This window comes from Triticum dicoccoides, chromosome 2B (genome assembly GCF_002162155.2).
Source record: "Triticum dicoccoides isolate Atlit2015 ecotype Zavitan chromosome 2B, WEW_v2.0, whole genome shotgun sequence".
Classification (NCBI taxonomy): domain Eukaryota; kingdom Viridiplantae; phylum Streptophyta; class Magnoliopsida; order Poales; family Poaceae; genus Triticum; species Triticum dicoccoides.
In genome coordinates this window covers 622788598-622807694 of record NC_041383.1, presented here as the reverse complement: position 1 = coordinate 622807694, position 19097 = coordinate 622788598, and positions in this window count along the sequence as shown.

Below are 19097 nucleotides of genomic sequence, written 5' to 3'. Positions count from 1 at the left end.
TCATCGGAGGGGCTATGGTGATGATGTCGAAGCCCTCCGTGGTGTATGCCCCCTCCGGCGGAGCTCCAGGCCCCAAGATGGGATCTCGTGGATATAGAAGGTTGCAGCGGTGGAATTAGGTTTTTGGCTCCTGTTCTGATCGTTCGGGGATACGGAGGTATATATAGGAGGAAGGAGTACGTTGGTGGAGCATCGAGGGGCCCACGAGGTAGGGGGGCACACCTAGGGGGAGCCCTCCACCCTCGTGACCGCCTCTAGCACTTCTTGGAGTAGGGTCCAAATCTCCTGGATCACATTCGGTTGGAAAATCACATTCCTGAAGGTTTCATTCCGTTTGGACTCCGTTTGATATTATGTTTCTTTGAAATACTGAAAAAGGCAAAAAACAGCAATTTTGGGCTGGGCCTCAGTTAATAGGTTAGTCCCAAAAGTAATATAAAAGTGGAAAATAAAGCCCAATATAGTCCAAAACAGTAGATAAAGTAGCATGGAGCAATCAAAAATTATAGATACATTGGAGACGTATCAACATACATTACTTTTGTCATACTGCCATTGCATGATCATGTAGTTGACATCGTATTTGTGGCAAAGCCACCATGCATAATTTTTCATACATGTCACTCTTGATTCATTGCACCATCCTGGTACACCACTGGAGGCATTCATATAGATTCATATCTTGTTCTAGTTTCGAGTTGTAATTCATGGGTTGTATCAATAAAAGTGTGATGATCATCATTATTAGAGCATTGTCCCAAAGAAAAAAAAGGGAAAGGCCAAAAAGAAAGAAAGAAAGAAAGGCCAAAGAAAAAATAAAAAAATAAAAAAATAAAAATATATAAAAGGGGCAATGTTACTATCTCTTTTTCCACACTTGTGCTTCAAAGTAGCACCATGTTCTTCATATAGCGAGTCTCATATGTTGTCACTTACATATACTAGTGGGAATTTTTCATTATAGAACTTGGCTTCTATATTCCTACTATGGGCTTCCTGAAATGCCCTAGGTCTTCATGAGCAAGCGAGTTGGATGCACACCCACTAGTTTTCTTTTGTTGACCTTTCATTCATTTATAGCTCTAGTGCATCCGTTGCATGGCAATCCCTACTCCTCATGTTGACATCAATTGATGGGCATCTACATAGCCCGTTGATTACCCTCGTCAATGTGAGACTTTCTCCTTTTTTGTCTTCTCCACACAATCCCCATCACCATATTCTATTCCACCCATAGTGCTATATCCATGGCTCACGCTCATGTATTGCGTGAAAGTTGAAAAAGTTTGAGATTATTTAAGTACGAAACAATTGCTTGGCTTGTCATCGGGGGTGTAGAATTTGGGAACATTTTTGCGTGACGAAAATGAAGCATAGCCTAACTATATGATTTTGTACGGATGAACTTTCTTTAGCCATGTCATTTTGAGAAGACATGATTGCTTTGATTAGTATGCTTGAAGTGTTACTATTTCTTATGTCAATATGAACTTTTATTTTGAATCATTTGGATCTGAACATTCATGCCATAATAAAGAAAATTACATTAAGAATTATGCTAGGTAGCATTCCACATCAAAAATTCTGTTCTTATCATTTACCTACTCGAGGACGAGCAGGAATTAAGCTTGGGGATGCTTGATACGTCTCCAACGTATCTATAATTTTTTATTGTTCCATGCTATTATATTACCCCTTTTGGATGTTTATGGGCTTTATTTTACACATTTATATCATTTTTGGGACTAACCTACTAACCGGAGGCCCAGCCCGTATTGCTATTTTTTTTGCCTATTTTAGTATTTCGAAGAAAAGGAATATCAAACGGAGTCCAAACGGAATGAAACCTTCGGGAGCGTGATTTTTGGAACGAACGTGATCCAGAGGACTTGGAGTGCAAGTCAAGAAGCAATCGAGGCGGCCAGGAGATAGGAGGGTACGCCCACCCCCTCTGGGCGCCCCTGTCTCCTGGGCCCCTCGACCGGCCACTGACGTACTTCTTCCTCCTATATATACCCACGTACCCCGAAAACATCCAGGGAGCAAACGAAAAACAATTTCCACCGCCGTAACCTTCTGTATCCGCGAGATCCCATCTTGGAGTCTTCGCCAGTGCTCCGCCGGAGGGGGAATCGACCATGGAGGGCTTCTACATCAACACCATAGCCCCTCCGATGAGTTGTGAGTAGTTTACCACAGACCTTCGGGTCCATAGTTATTAGCTAGATGGCTTCTTCTCTATTTTTGGATCTCAATACAATGTTCTCCCCCTCTCTTGTGGAGATCTATTCGATGTAAACTCTTTTTGCGGTGTGTTTGTCGAGATCCGATGAATTGTGGGTTTATGATCAAGTTTATCTATGAGAAATATTTGAATCTCTCTGAATTCTTTTATGTATGATTGAGTTATCTTTGCAAGTCTCTTCGAGTTATCAGTTTGGTTTGGCCTACTAGATTGATCTTTCTTGCCATGGGAGAAGTGCTTAGCTTGGGGTTCAATCTTGTTGTGTCCTTACCCAGTGACAGCTGGGGTTACAAGGCACGTATTGTATTGTTGCCATCGAGGATAAAAAGATGGGGTTTATATCATATTGCTTGAGTTTATCCATCTACATCATGTCATCTTCCTTAATGCGTTACTCTGTTCTTATGAACTTAATACTCTAGATGCATGCTGGATAACGGTCGATATGTGGAGTAATAGTAGTAGATGCAGGCAGGAGTCGGTCTACTTGTCACGGACGTGATGCCTATATACATGATCATGCCTAGATAATCTCATAATTATTTGCTTTTCTATCAGTTGTTCGGCAGCAATTTGTTCACCCACTGTAATACTTATGCTATCTTGAGAGAAGCCACTAGTGAAACCTATGGCCCCCGGGTCTATCTTTTATCATATAAGCTTTGAATCTACTTTTATTTGCATCTTTACTTTTCTCATCTATATTATAAAATACCAAAAATATATTTATCTTATCATACTATCTCTATCAGATCTCACTTTCGCAAGTGGCTGTGAAGGGATTGACAACCCCTTTATTGCGTTGGTTGCGAGTTCTTTGTTTGTTTGTGTAGCTTCGTGGGACTTCCGAGGAGCCTCCTACTGGATTGATAACTTGGTTCTCAAAAACTTAGGGAAATACTTACGCTACTATTGTTGCATCATCCTTTCCTCTTCAAGGAAAACCAATGCAAGCTCAAGACATAGCAACGTCATCATCGCCAGTGCCTTTGGCAGCCAAAGACCAACTTTAGTCAGGATAACTTGTACTAGATGTTCCCCTTCAAAATGGCTGTTGTTGGCGCCCTTCCCGCTCAATATTTGGGAAGAGGACCAGGGCCTCTATATATAGGGATAGCCACCATCGTAGAGGGGCAACTGACCAAGGGCATCGGATCCAGAGCTGATCAAACCCATCACAAGCAAAACCACCACCACAAGAACACCTCTCGCGAGGCTGTTCTTCCCTTGTACTATTCATCATCAGCCCCTGAGGCAATCCACCACACCACACACTGGAGTAGGGTATTACACCACAATAGTGGCCCGAACCAGTATAAATCTTGTGTCCCTCATGTTGATCATCATTTAGCTTAGATTCTCAGCGAGGCGTCCACACGTGGATCGGTAGGGGAAAGATCTTCGCGCGCACCCCAAAGTTCGAACCTTAAGGGTTTTGCCAGAACCCGATATCTGACATTTGGTGCGCCAGGTAGGGGTGCGCCGGAATCTTTCTTCCGTTGTTCCATGTTCGATCGTTCATCGCGTCCATGGCTGACGCTCGCCGAGCTCGCGCCGAGCGTCGGGCTGCTCTCGCCGCCCACGTATCCCAAACGGCTCCCGTCGGTGGGCCTCCCCGTCATTCCTTGTCACCGGCCGCCCACGCCGCCACCGGGCCGGTGGGGAACGAGCAGCAGGCATCGTCACTGCATCCCTCGGTGCAGCGGGAAGGCTGCACCGCCACTCCATCGCTCACTCCAGCTGGTTCATTATCGCACGCCCGTCGCGCTCCCACGGACGCACATGCCGCGTTGCTCTTGGCACATGAGCTCCTGCACAACCGTCCCGTCGACGACCTCTACGTGGAGTGGCTCGCTCACATCATCGAGCTCATCAGCGCCGCAGGGGGCTCCCCTGCAACGTCCCTCTCGCTGCCTCGCCCTCCATCCTGTGCGGGTGATGCAGCTTAGGAGGTGCCTCCGCCACCTTTTCCCCAAGAAGGCGCCCTGGCACCAAGGCGCGCGGCCCCTGGACGAGACCCACCGCGTCCAGCGCCCGCGCGACAAGAAAGGAGCTGCCAAGAAATCCCTCGTCCCCAAGAAGGTGATCGCATGCTCCCTGCACCAGCACGCCATGAACGCATCCTAGCGCCACCGCGTCAAGACCCCGCGCTGCCTCTGGCGGCGGCGCGCAGGAATCCCCAGGAGCAAGCCCCGCGTCACCAAAGGGCTCCGGTGGCCACCGCAGGCTGCCGCGCCTTCACCACCGAGCTGTGCAGTGTCGCCTGGCCGGGTAAGTTCAAGCCGGATCTGCCTCCTTGCTACGACGGCACTACCGACCCCGCAGAGTTCCTACAGCTCTACGAGTTGGGCATCGAAACAGCCAACAGAGACGAAAAGGTCATGGCGAATTGGTTTCCCGTGGCGCTCAAAGACGGTGCCCGCACCTGGCTCCTGAACCTGCCTCCCGGCACGATATCCTCTTGGGATGAGATGTGCACCCGCTTCATCGCCAACTTCCAGGGCACTCGCGACCGTCCTCCAGTCATGGGTGACTTGCGCCGCATCAAGCAGCAACTTGGGGAGACCCTGCAGAAGTACATCCAGCGCTTCAACACCGCTTGCCTCAAGATTCCCAAGGTGACCGAGGAGGCCATCATCTCAGTGTTCTCTAACGGCATCCGCAACGTCAAGATGAAGGAGGAGCTGGCTATCCACGAAGATCTGTGCACGTCTCTGGAGCTGTTCAACCTGGCGACCAAGTGCGCAAGGGCCGAGGAGGGATGCCTCTCCCTTCTCGAGCTCCCAGCTGCTGACCCAGAAGAGAAGAAAGCCAAGGCCAAGGATATGAAGCGCAAAGGAGCAGCTGTGCTCGCAGCAGAGCCAGATACGAAGCATGGCAGGGACCAGCCAGAGTCGTCCAAGGGCAGTCAGTACTGCATGTACCATGACCTCCACATCCACAATACCAACAAATGCCAAGAGCTCAGGGCCGTGCGAGAAGGACGTGTCGGTCGACGCCCCGAGCGCAACAATCAGGGCTACGGCCGAGGCGGAGGAAGAGGTGGAGGACGATGGGACGACCATGGCCCTCGCCAGGGGTGGTGTGACCAGCCTCGTGAGGACCGCTGGCAGGACCAGCCTTGCGAGGGGTCTTGGAGGGATCAGCCTCGTGAGGATCGCCCGCAAGGCAATGCAGACCTTCCTCCTCTGCCACCACCGCCAAGAAGGAATGACGACCATCATTAGTACGAGGGGGCTGGGGGCTTCTAGGAGCCGCGGGCTATCACTTGCGTCTTGGGTGGTGCCCAGGCCCCAGCCTCTCAACGCATCTTCAAGCAGTTTGCTCGCGAGGTGAATGCAGTCCTCCCCAAGCTCGAGGCCACGCGGCCTCTCAAGTGGTCCACATGCGCCATCACGTTTAGCTCAGCGGATCAGCTCAAGTGTGTGGCAACAACCGCTGTCCTGCCAATGCTCTGTTCCCCAGCTATCAGCAATGGGCAAGTCACGAGGACCCTCATCGATGGCGGCGAAGGACTCAACGTTCTGTGCGTCGAAACGTTCAACAATCTCCAAGTGTCGTATGACCAGCTTCATCCGACCAAGCCTTTCTCAGGAGTCACTGATGGTTCCACCACTCCGATAGGGCAGGTCCGCCTCCCTATCACCTTTGGACAGCGCAAGAACTACCGTACCGAGCTCATCAACTTCGATGTTGCCCACATTCGCCTGTCGTACAATGACATCCTCGGGTATCCAGCCCTGGCCAAGTTCATGGCAATGACTCACCATGGCTACAATGTCCTCAAGATGCCGGGAAGCGGCGGAGTCATCACAGTCCCCTGTGAAGAGAAGGATGCGGTGTGCTCTCTTGAGCGTGCCTTCCAAACCGCATCAATCAAGGACCCAAACAGCAAGAGTGGGAACCTTCCCCAAGCAGCTCCCAAGAAGAAGAAGACATCACCTAGCTCGAGGCCTCAGGAGGCAGGCACCTCCGGTGGCACCACGCCAGGATCCGCGCTCGTCCAAGGGGCGCCTCCTCCATCGCATAGGAAGGCACGCCCGGCGCCCTCCTTGGGCAAGGCTCGGGGGCTCTCTCCTGGAGGGCCACTTACTTTGCCAAGGTCATGAGGGAGGCGCTCGGGCACCACTTGGAGGCGTGCTTCGCGGCACATTTTCCTCAGGAAGGCATGAGGCAAGGAGGGCCCAACCCTTAGAAATTCATCACCAAGGTCACTCAGGAGCTACAGGAATCAGGAGTCATGCGCGGCAGTCGCCGACTACCCGGTGTAGCTCCCCATCCAGGCGAGGATGGCGGGCTACGCGTCTGCATCGACTACCCAGGACTTAATCGAGTCGCGTCTCAGGAGCGCTTCTGGCCTTCGCGCGTGGGACGTCGTGAGGGTCCACCTCACAGCTACGTTCGCATGCCTTTTGGCCTACTGAACGCGGCTACTGCTCATCAGCGCCTAATGAGGAGCATTCTGGAGGCTCAGGTGGCCAGGCGCCGCGCGTTCCTGGAGGAGATGGAGATGGACCTTGGCAAGCCACCCGGACCTCCAGAGCCTCCCGAGGCTCAGGGCTCCGAAGGCTCGTGAGGATTGGCTTCTTCACCTCACGTCATCAGCTACTCCAACACTCGCTCTGCAATGATATCAGGTGACATCTTTCGAGTTTCATTTCAATTGGGAGCGCCCTCAGGGCTGCATCCTTCCCAGGTCGCGTGGGTCTGTCCCCGCGACATGTATCCGTTTTGCTTATGTCTTTAGCTTACCTCGTTGGGGGCGCCCCTCGGGCTGCATCATCCCCAAGCCACTCGGGCCTGACCCAGTCGCATGTGTCTTTCCTGCATCTATCTAAGCTGATTTTCTCTTTGCAACTAATCTACCTATGATAATCGCCTGCTCGATTGACACCTACCTTTGGAGCCACTCGCTCTCGAACGGCGCTTGTGTATGGGTCCGTCCTTGCAACGTCGAAAAATCTGAGAGGTCTAGCTCTGGCCGCGGCAGCCCTGCAAGGCGCTACCTCACCAGGCCCTCAGTGCCCTCATCACTCCCTCTGAGCAACCAATGGCTGGCCGGAATCGTAATGGCAGTCCCTGTTTTCCTCGTGTTGGTTTACAGGGTCCCTCTAAGGTATAACATGGGGGGAGGCCTTCACGAGCTCTCTCTCTCTCTCTCTCTCACCCGTGTGAACCTCTTGCATGTTAAAAGGGGGCGCCTGAGCATCGCGACTCAGGGGCTCTTACTGGCTCTCCAGCCCTCATCCCCTGGCCTTGTCCATGGCATCGCGACTTGGCATACCAGCGGCTGCTGAGCTCGCTCGAGGGCCGGGACCTGAGGACGTAGAGCACGAAGGAGAGTGCGGGGAAGAGAGGAGAAGCTCACGAAGGCCTGACCTAGCAACATCCCAGCTGCCGACACACAGGTCCGGCACCTCGCTAAGGAATGGCTCCAAGCTCTCGAGATAAGTCACGCTCCTGGAACAGCTAATCGACGCAACACCAAACCCTCACTTAATGAGGCTCTGTGACGGTGATGTTGCCTTCCTTTCTCGCCCAACGACGGCTGCTTGAGCACTAAAGGGGACCTCCTGAGCATCGCGCCTAGGGGGCTCTTACTGGACCTCGGGCCGCTCATCTCCTGGCCTTGACCATGGCATCGCGACCTGGCATACCAGCGACGGCTGAAGCCTGCCTGGGGACCGGGATCTGTCAGCATAGAGCACCAAGCCCTCGTGAGGTTAGAAAGGGGGAACCGAGCCGAGATAGGACAAGCATCTTGCACCACTTCAATGTAAGGATAATATCAACAAAAGACATAGCAGACGCTTTACATTCCCCCACGGGGTATTTCCTTGATTCCTCGCAGGGAACAAAAGGTGCTAATCCTAAGGAGCACTAGTTGCACGCGCTTCCACGGCCAACGCCATCATCAACAGTGGGCCATGAGGGGCCGACGCCAATCCCATCCAGATTAGCCACGTCGGCGGCCTGATGCAGCAACTCTGCTCCGGGCACGGCACGAGCTCGGGGGCTCGTAGTTGTCGTCGCTCGTCTTTGGAGTCGCAAGAAGCTCGGGAGAGTCGCTGGACCCTCCGGCATCTCCGCTGCTACCAGAGGAGCTGCTGAGGAAGCGGGTGGCGGGCCTATCCCTCGCCACTTCGATGCCCCGGCCGCCTTCCCTGGGGCAGCACTCCAGTCGGCGTCCTTCTGCGTCGAAGACCGTGAAGATCATCAAGGTGGCGCCATCGTATTCGAAATGAATCACGAAGGCGCCCCCTGTTCGGCAGACCCGGGCGATCTCGCCCCAGCCTCGGGTCATGTAGACCTTGCCCGGAGAGACAACCTCAACCTCCGCTCCGGTCGCAGGGGTACCGCAGTCGGTGTACTGCAGCCAGAGCTCAAGAGGCCCCCTCGTGGCATCTTGAAGGCGAAGGAAGGAGGAAGGCGAATCCATGAGCTTGGAGGCATGGCGGCGTGAAGCCCGAGCTCGCGAGAGGAGTCTGCGGCATGGACTCCCGGGGCGATGACGCGCACCGCCCTGACTCGTCGGCATCGCCGGCGGCGCGGGCGGCGCCGCTTGGTGTCTTCTTCCCTAGGGCCCTCAGCCCGGGCGTACAAAGGCAGCGGAAAACCAGGTGGTGGCCGCTCGTACCAAGGCCTCGACATCTCTGGCCGAGCGACCTCGTCACGGCGGTCGGGGACCGCCCCTTCTTTGGCAGGAGCGGGTCGGGCCCCTCTCGGGGGGCCTTTCCTTTCTCCTCGGCTGAGAACCGACGGATCGATACCATTGGCGTCAAGATGGAGGAGGATCGAGGAAGAAGGAGCGGAGCAGGAAGAGATGGACTGCGAGGGCTCACGCCATTCCATACTTATAGTCCAGAGGAGGCCAACCGTCGGCCTCCACGATCACAGGTAATCATGGCTCATTTTTGCATGCAGGGACTTGTCAGGTCGGGCAGTTGCCGAGGCAGCGTGGGGAATCGGAGACACCCACGTCCAATCAACCGCCACGCGGCGCCCAAGGCCGCAGGCTGTTGGGGCCCGCGGCGCTCCGCACTCGCCCCTTCGCTTCTCTGCTAAGCCAAGTCCGAGCGCGCCTTGGGCCCGGGGGCTACTATCGGTGTTCTAGGAACGGGGGTCCCTGGACTTGCCTGCCAGCGGCGTGGCTCAAGTGGTGGCCCAGTACGGCCCATCGTCATCAACCCAAGCTCAAGACCCTCGCGAGGGGCCAAGCCTCGACGCAAGGCTTCCTCAAGAGCGGCCTCACCAGGCAGGCTCGCGAGGAGGCAGAGAGATCAAGGCAAGGGTACCTCGCGAGGTGCTCATGACGCAAGACATGACGATCGAGGCCAGGCGGGCGCCGGCCTGCGTAGTGTCCTTGTTTCCTCTTTGGTGCAAAGGGGACAAGCACAGGCGCGGAGTACCAAGGCACCAAGCAAAGGTTACTATTTCGATGCAACGAGACCAAGACCAGCAGAGCAGCAGGACGGAGGTCACCGTGGAGCCCAAGACGGTGTCATCGCCAGTGCCTTTGGCAGCCGAAGACCAACTTTAGTCAGGATAACTTGTACTAGATGTTGCCCTGCAAATGGCCGTTGTTGGCGCCCTTCCCCCTCAATATTTGGGAAGAGGACCAGGGCCTCTATATATAGGGATAGCTACCATCGTAGAGGGGCAACTGACCAAGGGCATCGGATCCAGAGCTGAACAAACCCTTCACAAGCAAAACCACCACCACAAGAAGACCTCTCGCGAGGCTGTTCTTCCCTTGTACTGTTCATCATCATCCCCTGAGGCAATCCACGACACCACACTGGAGTAGGGTGTTATACCACAACGATGGTCTGAACCAGTATAAATCTTGTGTCCCTCGTGTTGATCATCGTTTAGCTTAGATTCTCAGCGAGGCGTTCAGACGTGGATCGGCAGGGGAAAGATCTTCGCGCGCACCCCAGAGTTCGAACCTTAAGGGTTTTGCCGGAACCCGATATCCGACAACCACCTCTATATCTCAAAACAATTATCAAGTATCAAATTGATCATAGCATCCAATTCACTTCCTATGATAGTTTTTATTATACCCAACTTGGATGCCCATCATTCTTGGACCAATTTTATAACCATACCAAATACCATGCTGTTCTAAAAGACTCTCAAAATAATACAAGTGAAGCATGTGAGATCAACAATTTCTTCAAAATAAAGCCACCACCGCGCTCTAAAAGATATAAGTGAAGTACTAGAGCAAAACTATCTAGCTCAAAAGATATAAGTGAAGCACATAGAGTATTCTAATAAATTCCAAATCATGTGTGTTTCTCCCAAAAGGTGTGTATAGAAAGGATGATTGTGGTAATCTAAAAAACAAAGACTAATATCATACAAGACGCTCCAAGCAAAACACATATCATGTGGCGAATAAAAATATAGCTCCAAGTAAAGTTACCGATAGACGAAGACGAAAGAGGGGATGCCTTCTGGGGCATCCCCAAGCTTAGGCTTTTGGTTATCCTTGAATATCTTGGGGTGCCATGGGCATACTCAAGCTTAGGCTCTTGCCACTCCTTATTCCATAGTCCATCAAATCTTTACCCAAAACTTGAATACTTCACAACACAAAACTCAACAGGAAATCTCATAAGCTCCGTTAGTGCAAGAAAGAAAAACTACCACATAAGGTACTGTAATGAACTCATCCTTTATTTATATTGGTGGTAAACCTACTGTATTCCAACTTCTGTATGGTTCATACCCCCCGATACTAGCCATAGATGCATCAAAATAAGCAAACAAGACACGAAAAACAGAATCTATCAAAAAACAGAACGGTCTGTAGCAATCTGTAACTTTCAAATACTTATGGAACTCTAAAAATCCTAACAAAATAGGAAGTCGTGGGAAATTTGTCTATTGATCTACTGCAAAAATAATCAACGCAAAAGCACATTTCTGTGATTTACTAAAATTGTTTTCGTGCGCGCAAAAATTTCTGTTTTTCAGCAGAATCAAATTAATTATCACCGTAGGTTATCCTATAGGTTCTACTTGGCACAAACACTAATTAAAACATGAAAACAGATCTAAATAGAACCTAGATGAAATATTTATTACTAAAAAGAAGCAAAAATCAAGAAACAAAAATAAAAATAGGTTGCCTCCCAACTAGCGCTATCGTTTAATGCCCATGGCTAGGCATAAAAGCGAGAATTGATCTAAGTAGTGCCATCTTTGGCATTCAATTCATAAGTAGCTCGCATGATAGATTCATAAGTTAATTTAACTTTATTTCTTGGAAAGTTTTCCATGCCTTTCCTTAATGGAAATAGGAATCTAATATTCCCTTCCTTCACATCAATAATTGCACCAATCGTTCTAAGGAAAGGTCTACCAAAAATAATAGGACATGAAAGATTGCAATCTATATCAAGAACAATAAAATATACGGGAACATAATTCCTATTTGCAACAATAAGAACATCATTGATCCTTCCCATAGGTTTCTTAATGGTGGAATCCCCAAGGTGCAAGTTTAAAGAGCAATCATCAAAATAATGGAAACCTAGTCCATTACATATAGTTTTCAGAATTGTAGAAACACTAGCACCCAAATTACACAAAGCATAGCACTCATGGTCTTTAATTTTAATCTTTATAGTAGGTTCCCACTCATCATAAAGTTTTCTAGGTATATAAACTTCCAACTCAAGTTTTTCCTCATAAGATTGCATCAAGGCATCAACAATATGTTTGGTAAAAGCTTTATTTTGACTATAAGCATGAGGAGAATTCAATACGGATTGCAACAAGGAGATATAATCTATTAAAGAACAATTATCATAATTAAATTCCTTGAAATCCATAATAATGGGTTCAATGCTATGTAAAGTTTTAACCTCTCCAATCCCACTTTTACCAAATTTAGCATCAAGATCTAAAAACTCCAAATTATTGGGACGCCTTTTAACTAAAGTTGACTCATCTCCAGTCCCATCATTATCAAGATTCATATTACAAAACAAGGATTTAATAGGGGATACATCAATAACTTTTAGATCTTCATCATTATTTTCATGGAGACTAGAAGAACACGCTTTTACAAAGCAATCTTTCTTAGCACGTAACCTAGCGGTTCTTTCTTTGCACTCATCAATGCAAATTCTCATGGCTTTGAGAGACTCATTGATATCATGCTTAGGTGGAATAGATCTAAGTTTCAAAGAATCAACAGCAAGCGCAAGTCTATCAACGTTCCTAGCCAATTCATCAACTTTAAGCAATTTTTCTTCAAGTAAGGCATTAAAATTCTTTTGAGAGATCATAAATTATTTAACGCTATTCTCAAAATTAGAGGGCATCTTAATAAAATTTCCATAAGAGTTGTTGTAGGAATTACCATAATTATTACGGGAATTACTAGGAAACGGTCTAGGATTAAAGTTTCCTCTATAAGCATTGTTACCAAAATTATTCCTACCAACAAAATTCACATCCATAGATTCATTATTATTCTCAATCAAAGTAGACAAAGGCATATCATTGGGATCAATAGGAGCACTCTTAGTAGCAAACAATTTCATAAGTTCATCCTTCTTTCCACTCAAAACATTAATTTCTTCTATACCATGCACTTTTTTACTAGTGGATCTTATGGTGTGCCATTGAGAATAATTAGCCATAATGTTATCAAGGAGTTTAGTAGCTTCTTTTAAGGCGATTCCATAAAAGTGCCTCCCGCGGCCAAATCTAAAAGATTTCTAGAAGCAAAATTCAATCCGGCATAAATTTTTTGTATGATCATCCATAAGTTCAAACCATGAGTAGGGCAATTGTGAATCATTAATTTCATTCTTTCCCAAGATTGGGAAACATGCTCATGATCAAGTTGTTTAAAATTCATAATATCGTTCCTAAGAGACATGATCTTAGCGGGAGGAAAATACTTAGAGATAAAAGCATCTTTGCACTTATTCCATGAATCAATACTATTCTTAGGCAAAGATGAAAACCAAGTTCTAGCACGATCTCTAAGTGAAAACGGAAATAACTTCAATTTAACAATATCATTATCCGTATCTTTCTTCTTTTGCATATCACACAAATCAACAAGGTTGTTTAGATGAGTAGCGGCATCTTCACTTGGAAGGCCAGAGAATTGATCTTTCATAACAAGATTCGGCAAAGCAGCATTGATTTCAAAAGATTCAACATCATTAAGAGGAGCAATCGGAGTGCTAAGGAAATCATTATTATTGGTATTGGAAAAGTCACACAATTTGGTATTATCTTGCGCCATCGTGACAAACAATCCAACACACAAGCACACAAAAAGGCAAGCGAGAGAGAGAAGAACGGGAAAGAGAGGGCGAATAAAATGGCAAGGGTGAAGTGGTGGAGAGGCAAATGGCAAATAATATAATGCGAGGGAGATGAGTTTGTGATGGGTACTTGGTATGTCTTGACTTGAGCGAAGACCTCCCCGGCAACGGCACCAGAAATCCTTCTTGCTACCTCTTGAGCACTGCGTTGGTTTTCCCTTGAAGAGGAAAGGGTGATGCAGCAAAGTAGCGTAATTATTTCCCTCAGTTTTTGAGAACCAAGGTATCAATCCAGTAGGAGGCTCCACAAAAGTCCCACGCACCTACACAAACAAACAAGAACCTCGCAACCAACGCGATAAAGGGGTTGTCAATCCCTTCACGGTAACTTGCAAAAGTGAGATCTGATAGAGATAATAAGATAAGATAAATATTTTTGGTATTTTTATGATATAGATTAGAAAGTAAAAGATGCAAATAAAAGTAGATGGAAAACTTATATGATAAAACATAGACCCGGGGGCCATAGGTTTCACTAGTGGCTTCTCTCAAGATAGCATAAGTATTACGGCGGGTGAACAAATTACTGTCGAGCAATTGATAGAAAAGTGCATAGTTATGAGATTATCTAGGCATGATCATGTATATAGGCATCACGTCTGTGACAAGTAGATCGAAACGATTCTGCATCTACTACTATGACTCCACACATCGACCGACTCCTGCCTGCATCTAGAGTATTAAGTTCATAAGAACAGAGTAACGCATTAAGAAAGATGACATAATGTAGAGGGATAAACTCATGCAATATGATATAGACCCCATCTTTTTATCCTCGATGACAACAATACAATACGTGCCTTGCTGCCCCTACTGTCACTGGGAAAGGACACCACAAGATTGAACCCAAAGCTAAGCACTTCCCCCATTGCGAGAAAGATCCATCTAGTAGGCCAAACCAAACTGATAATTTGAAGAGACTTGCAAAGATAACCAATCATACATAAAAATTCAGAGGAGATTTAGATACTTATCATAGATAAACTTGATCATAAACCCACAATTCATCGAATCTCAACAAACACACCGCAAAAAGAGTTACCGAATAGATCTCCAAAAAGACCAAGGAGAACTTGGTATTGAGATTGAAAGAGAGAGAGAAGAAGTCATCTAGCTAATAACTATGGACCCAAAGGTCTGTGGTAAACTACTCACAACTCATTGGAGAGGCCTTGGAGATGATGTAGAGGCCCTCCATGGTCGATTCCCCCTCTGGCGAAGCATCGGCGAAGGCTCCAAGATGGGATCTCGCGGATACAGAAGGTTGCGGCGGCGGAATTAGGTTTCCGTGGTGCTCCTGGATGTTTTCAGGGTACAAGAGTATATATAGGCGAAGGAAGTACGTCGGTGGAGCAACGAGGGGCCCATGAGGGTGGGGGCGCGCCCACCCCCCTAGGGCGCGCCGGGCACCCTCATGGCCGCCTCATTTACAACTTGACGTATACTCCAAGTCTCCTGGATTACGTTTGTTCTGAAAAGATAGCTCCCAAAGGTTTCATTCCGTTTGGACTCCGTTTGATATTCCTTTTCTTCGAAACACTGAAATAGGCAAAAAAACATCAATTCGGGCTGGGCCTCTAGTTAGTAGGTTAGTCCCAAAAATGATATAAAAGTGTAAAGTAAAGCCCATAAACATCTAAAATGGGTAATATAATAGCATGGAACAATAAAGAGACCAACATCCTCAATCCACACATCATGATGAAGCTGTGTAATCACAAAGTCACTAACCAGCTAGGGGAAGTGATGGATCTGTCTAGGAGGTGGCGGAGTCTCGGTAATTGTCAGTGTCGAAACTGGCGGATCTCAGGTAGGGGGTCCCGAACTGTGCGTCTAAGGCTAATGGTAACATGAGGCGGGGGATACAAAGTTTACCCAGGTTCGGGCCCTCTCGATGGAGGTAATACCCTACTTCCTTCTTGATTGATCTTGATGATATGAGTATTACAAGAGTTGATCTACCATGAGATCGTAGAGGCTAAACCCTAGAAGCTAGCCTATGGTTATGATTGTTCTTGTCCTATGGACTAAACCCTCCGGTTTATATAGACACTGGAGGGGGCTAGGGTTACACAAAGTCGGTTACAGAGAAAGGAATCTTCACATCCGACTCGCCAAGCTTGCCTTCCAAGCAAAGGAGAGTCCCATCCGGACACGGGACGAAGTCTTCTATCTTATATCTTCATAGCCCAACAGTCCGGCATATGCATATAGTCCGGCTGTCCAAGGACCCCTTAATCCAGGACTCCCTCAGTAGCCCCTGAACCAGGCTTCAATGATGATGAGTCCGGCGCGCAGATTGTCTACGGCATTGCAAGGCGGGTTCCTTCTCCGAATACTCCACAGTGGATCTTGAAGATAAGAATCGTGTTCGGCTCTATAAAACAAATTCCACATATCACAGTAGAGAGTATAATATCCCACGAGTCGAATCTGCTGACAACTCATAGCGTGACATCATGCCATGGCCCGATCTTTATTCGAACCGTTTTTTATCCCGCCCCTCCGTATTTCGAGGTGCGGTTTCCTTGGCATGTCTTGTCAAAGCAGAGATCATGTCCCCTTATCACGGAATTCTCATATATACGGGCATGGGTAACCCAACCGTGCCATCAGCACAGCGCTTGGGAAATAAGCGAGTTTTAGGGTGAACGGGGAGGCGCACGATTTTTACTGCCTTTATAAAGGGATAAGGATTCCCCTCTTTCACCCACGCTCTCTTCTTCCTCTGCTCATTCATCCTTGAGCTCCAATGCTCAAGCACCCATCTCTTCCGCCCAAAAAGCACTCCAACCATGTCCGGATCCGAAGCTGGAGGCAAGTGGATGGCCTCCTCTGTCAGGAAGGAGGACATCAAGAAGCTCCGGGAGGCCGGGTACTTGTCCGAAGACATCGCTCATCGGTTTCCGGCCAAGGGGCAGATCATCCCCACCCCAGAGCCCCAAGAAAGGGTGGTATTTCTTTCCCACTTCGTTCGCGGGCTGGGGTTCCCCCTCCACCCGTTCATCCACGGACTGATGTTCTACTACGGGATGGACTTCCACGACTTGGCCCCCAACTCCATCCACAACATTTCGGCATTCATTGTCGTGTGTGAGGCCTTCCTCCGCATCCCACCTCACTTCGGCCTATGGCTGAAGACCTTCAATGTGAAGCCCAAGGTGGTCACCGGCGAACAAGCGGAGTGCGGAGGCGCTATGGTGGGCAAGATGCCCAATGTCACCTGGCCTGAGGGCTCCTTTGTGGAGACCGTAAAGGGGTGGCAATCGGGGTGGTTCTACATCACCGAGCTGCGTGGCGCCAACTGGGCAGCGACCCCCGAATTCCGATTCGGAGTCCCCATGCGGCTCACCTCCTGGTAGGAGAAGGGTTTAGCCTGGGGCTCCACGGAAGAACTGACTGGGCTCTAGACGTGTGTCCAGAACATGATTGACAAGAAAATCAAGCTTGTCAATGCTATGTCTTGAGCTTGCGTTGGTTTTCCTTGAAGAGGAAAGGGTGATGCAGCAATAGTAGCGTAAGTATTTCCCTCAGTTTTTGAGAACCAAGGTATCAATCCAGTAGGAGGCTCCTCAAAAGTCCCACGCACCTACAAAAACAAACAAAGAACTCGAAACCAACGCAATAAATGGGTTGTCAATCCCTTTACGACCACTTGCGAAAGTGAGATCTAATAGAGATAGTATGATAAGATAAATATATTTTTGGTATTTTATAATATAGATGCAAAAAAGTAAAGAAGCAAATAAAAGTAGATTGAAAGCTTATATGATAAAAGATAGACCCGGGGGCCATAGGTTTCACTAGTGGCTTCTCTCAAGATAGCATAAGTATTACGGTGGGTGAACAAATTACTGTCGAGCAATTGATAGAAAAGCGAATAATTATGATATTATCTAGGCATGATCATTTATATAGGCATCACGTCCGCGACAAGTAGACCGACTCCTGCCTGCATCTACTACTATTACTCCACACATCGATCGCTATCCAGCATGCATCTAGAGTATTAAGCTCATAAGAACAGAGTAACGCATTAAAAAAGATGACATGATGTAGAGGGATAAACTCAAGCAATATGATATAAACCCCATCTTTTTATCCTCGATGGCAACAATACAATACGTGCCTTGCAACCCTTTCTGTCACTAGGTAAGGACACCGCAAGATTGAACCCAAAGCTAAGCACTTCTTCCATGGCAAGCAAGATCAATCTAGTAGGCCAAACCAAACTGATAATTCGAAGAGACTTGCAAAGATAACTCAATCATACATAAAAGAATTCAGAGGAGATTCAAATATTTCTCATAGATAAACTTGATCATAAACCCACAATTCATCGGATCTCGACAAACACACCGCAAAAAGAGTTTAAATCGAAAAGATCTCCACAAGAGAGGGGAAAACATTGTATTGAGATCCAAAAAGAGAGAATAAGCCATCTAGCTAATAACTATGGACCCGAAGGTCTGTGGTAAACTACTGACAACTCATCGGAGGGGCTATGGTGTTGATGTAGAAGCCCTCCGTGGTCGATTCCCCCTCCGGCGGAGCACCGGCGAAGGCTCCAAGATGGGATCTCGCGGATACAGAGGGTTACGGTGGTGGAAATTGTTTTTTGTTGGCTCCATCGATGTTCTCGGGGTACGTAGGTATATATAGGAGGAAGGAGTACGTCGGTGGCCGCCTGTAAGGCCCAGGAGATAGGGGCACGCCTAGAGGGGGTGGGCGCACCCTCTTGTCTCCTGACCGCCTCGCAAGCTTCTTGACTTGCATCCAAGTTCTCCAGATCACGTTCGTTCCAAAAATCACGATCCCGAAAGTTTCATTCCGTTTGGACTCCGTTTGATACTCCTTTTCTTCAAAATACTGAAATAGGCAAAAAAACAACAATACGGGCTGGGCCTCCGGTTAGTAGGTTAGTCCCAAAAATGATATAAATGTTTAAAATAAAGCCCATAAACATCCAAAAGGGGTAATATAATAGCATGGAACAATCAAAAATTATAGATACATTGGAGACGTATCAAGCATCCGCAGGCTTAATTCCTGCTCGTCCTCGAGTAGGTAAATGATAAAAACAGAATTTTTGATGTGGAATGCTACCTAGCATAATTCTCAATGTAATTTTCTTTATTGTGGCATGAATGTTCAGATCCAAATGATTCAAGATAAAAGCTTATAAAACATAAAAATAATAATGCTTCGGAGCATACTAACAAATAATCATGTCCTATCAAAATAGCATAGCCAAAGAAAGCTTATCCCTACAAAATCATATAGTTAGGCCATGCTGCATTTTCATTATACAAAATACTCCCATCATGCACAACCCCGTTTTCAGCCAAGCAATGGGTTCATACTTTTTAACGTGCTTCAGCTTTTTCAACTCTTACGCAATACATGAGCGCAAGCCATGGACATAGCACTATGGTGGTATATGGTGGTGGTTGTGAGGACAAAAGGGGGAGAAGATAGTCTCACATCAACTA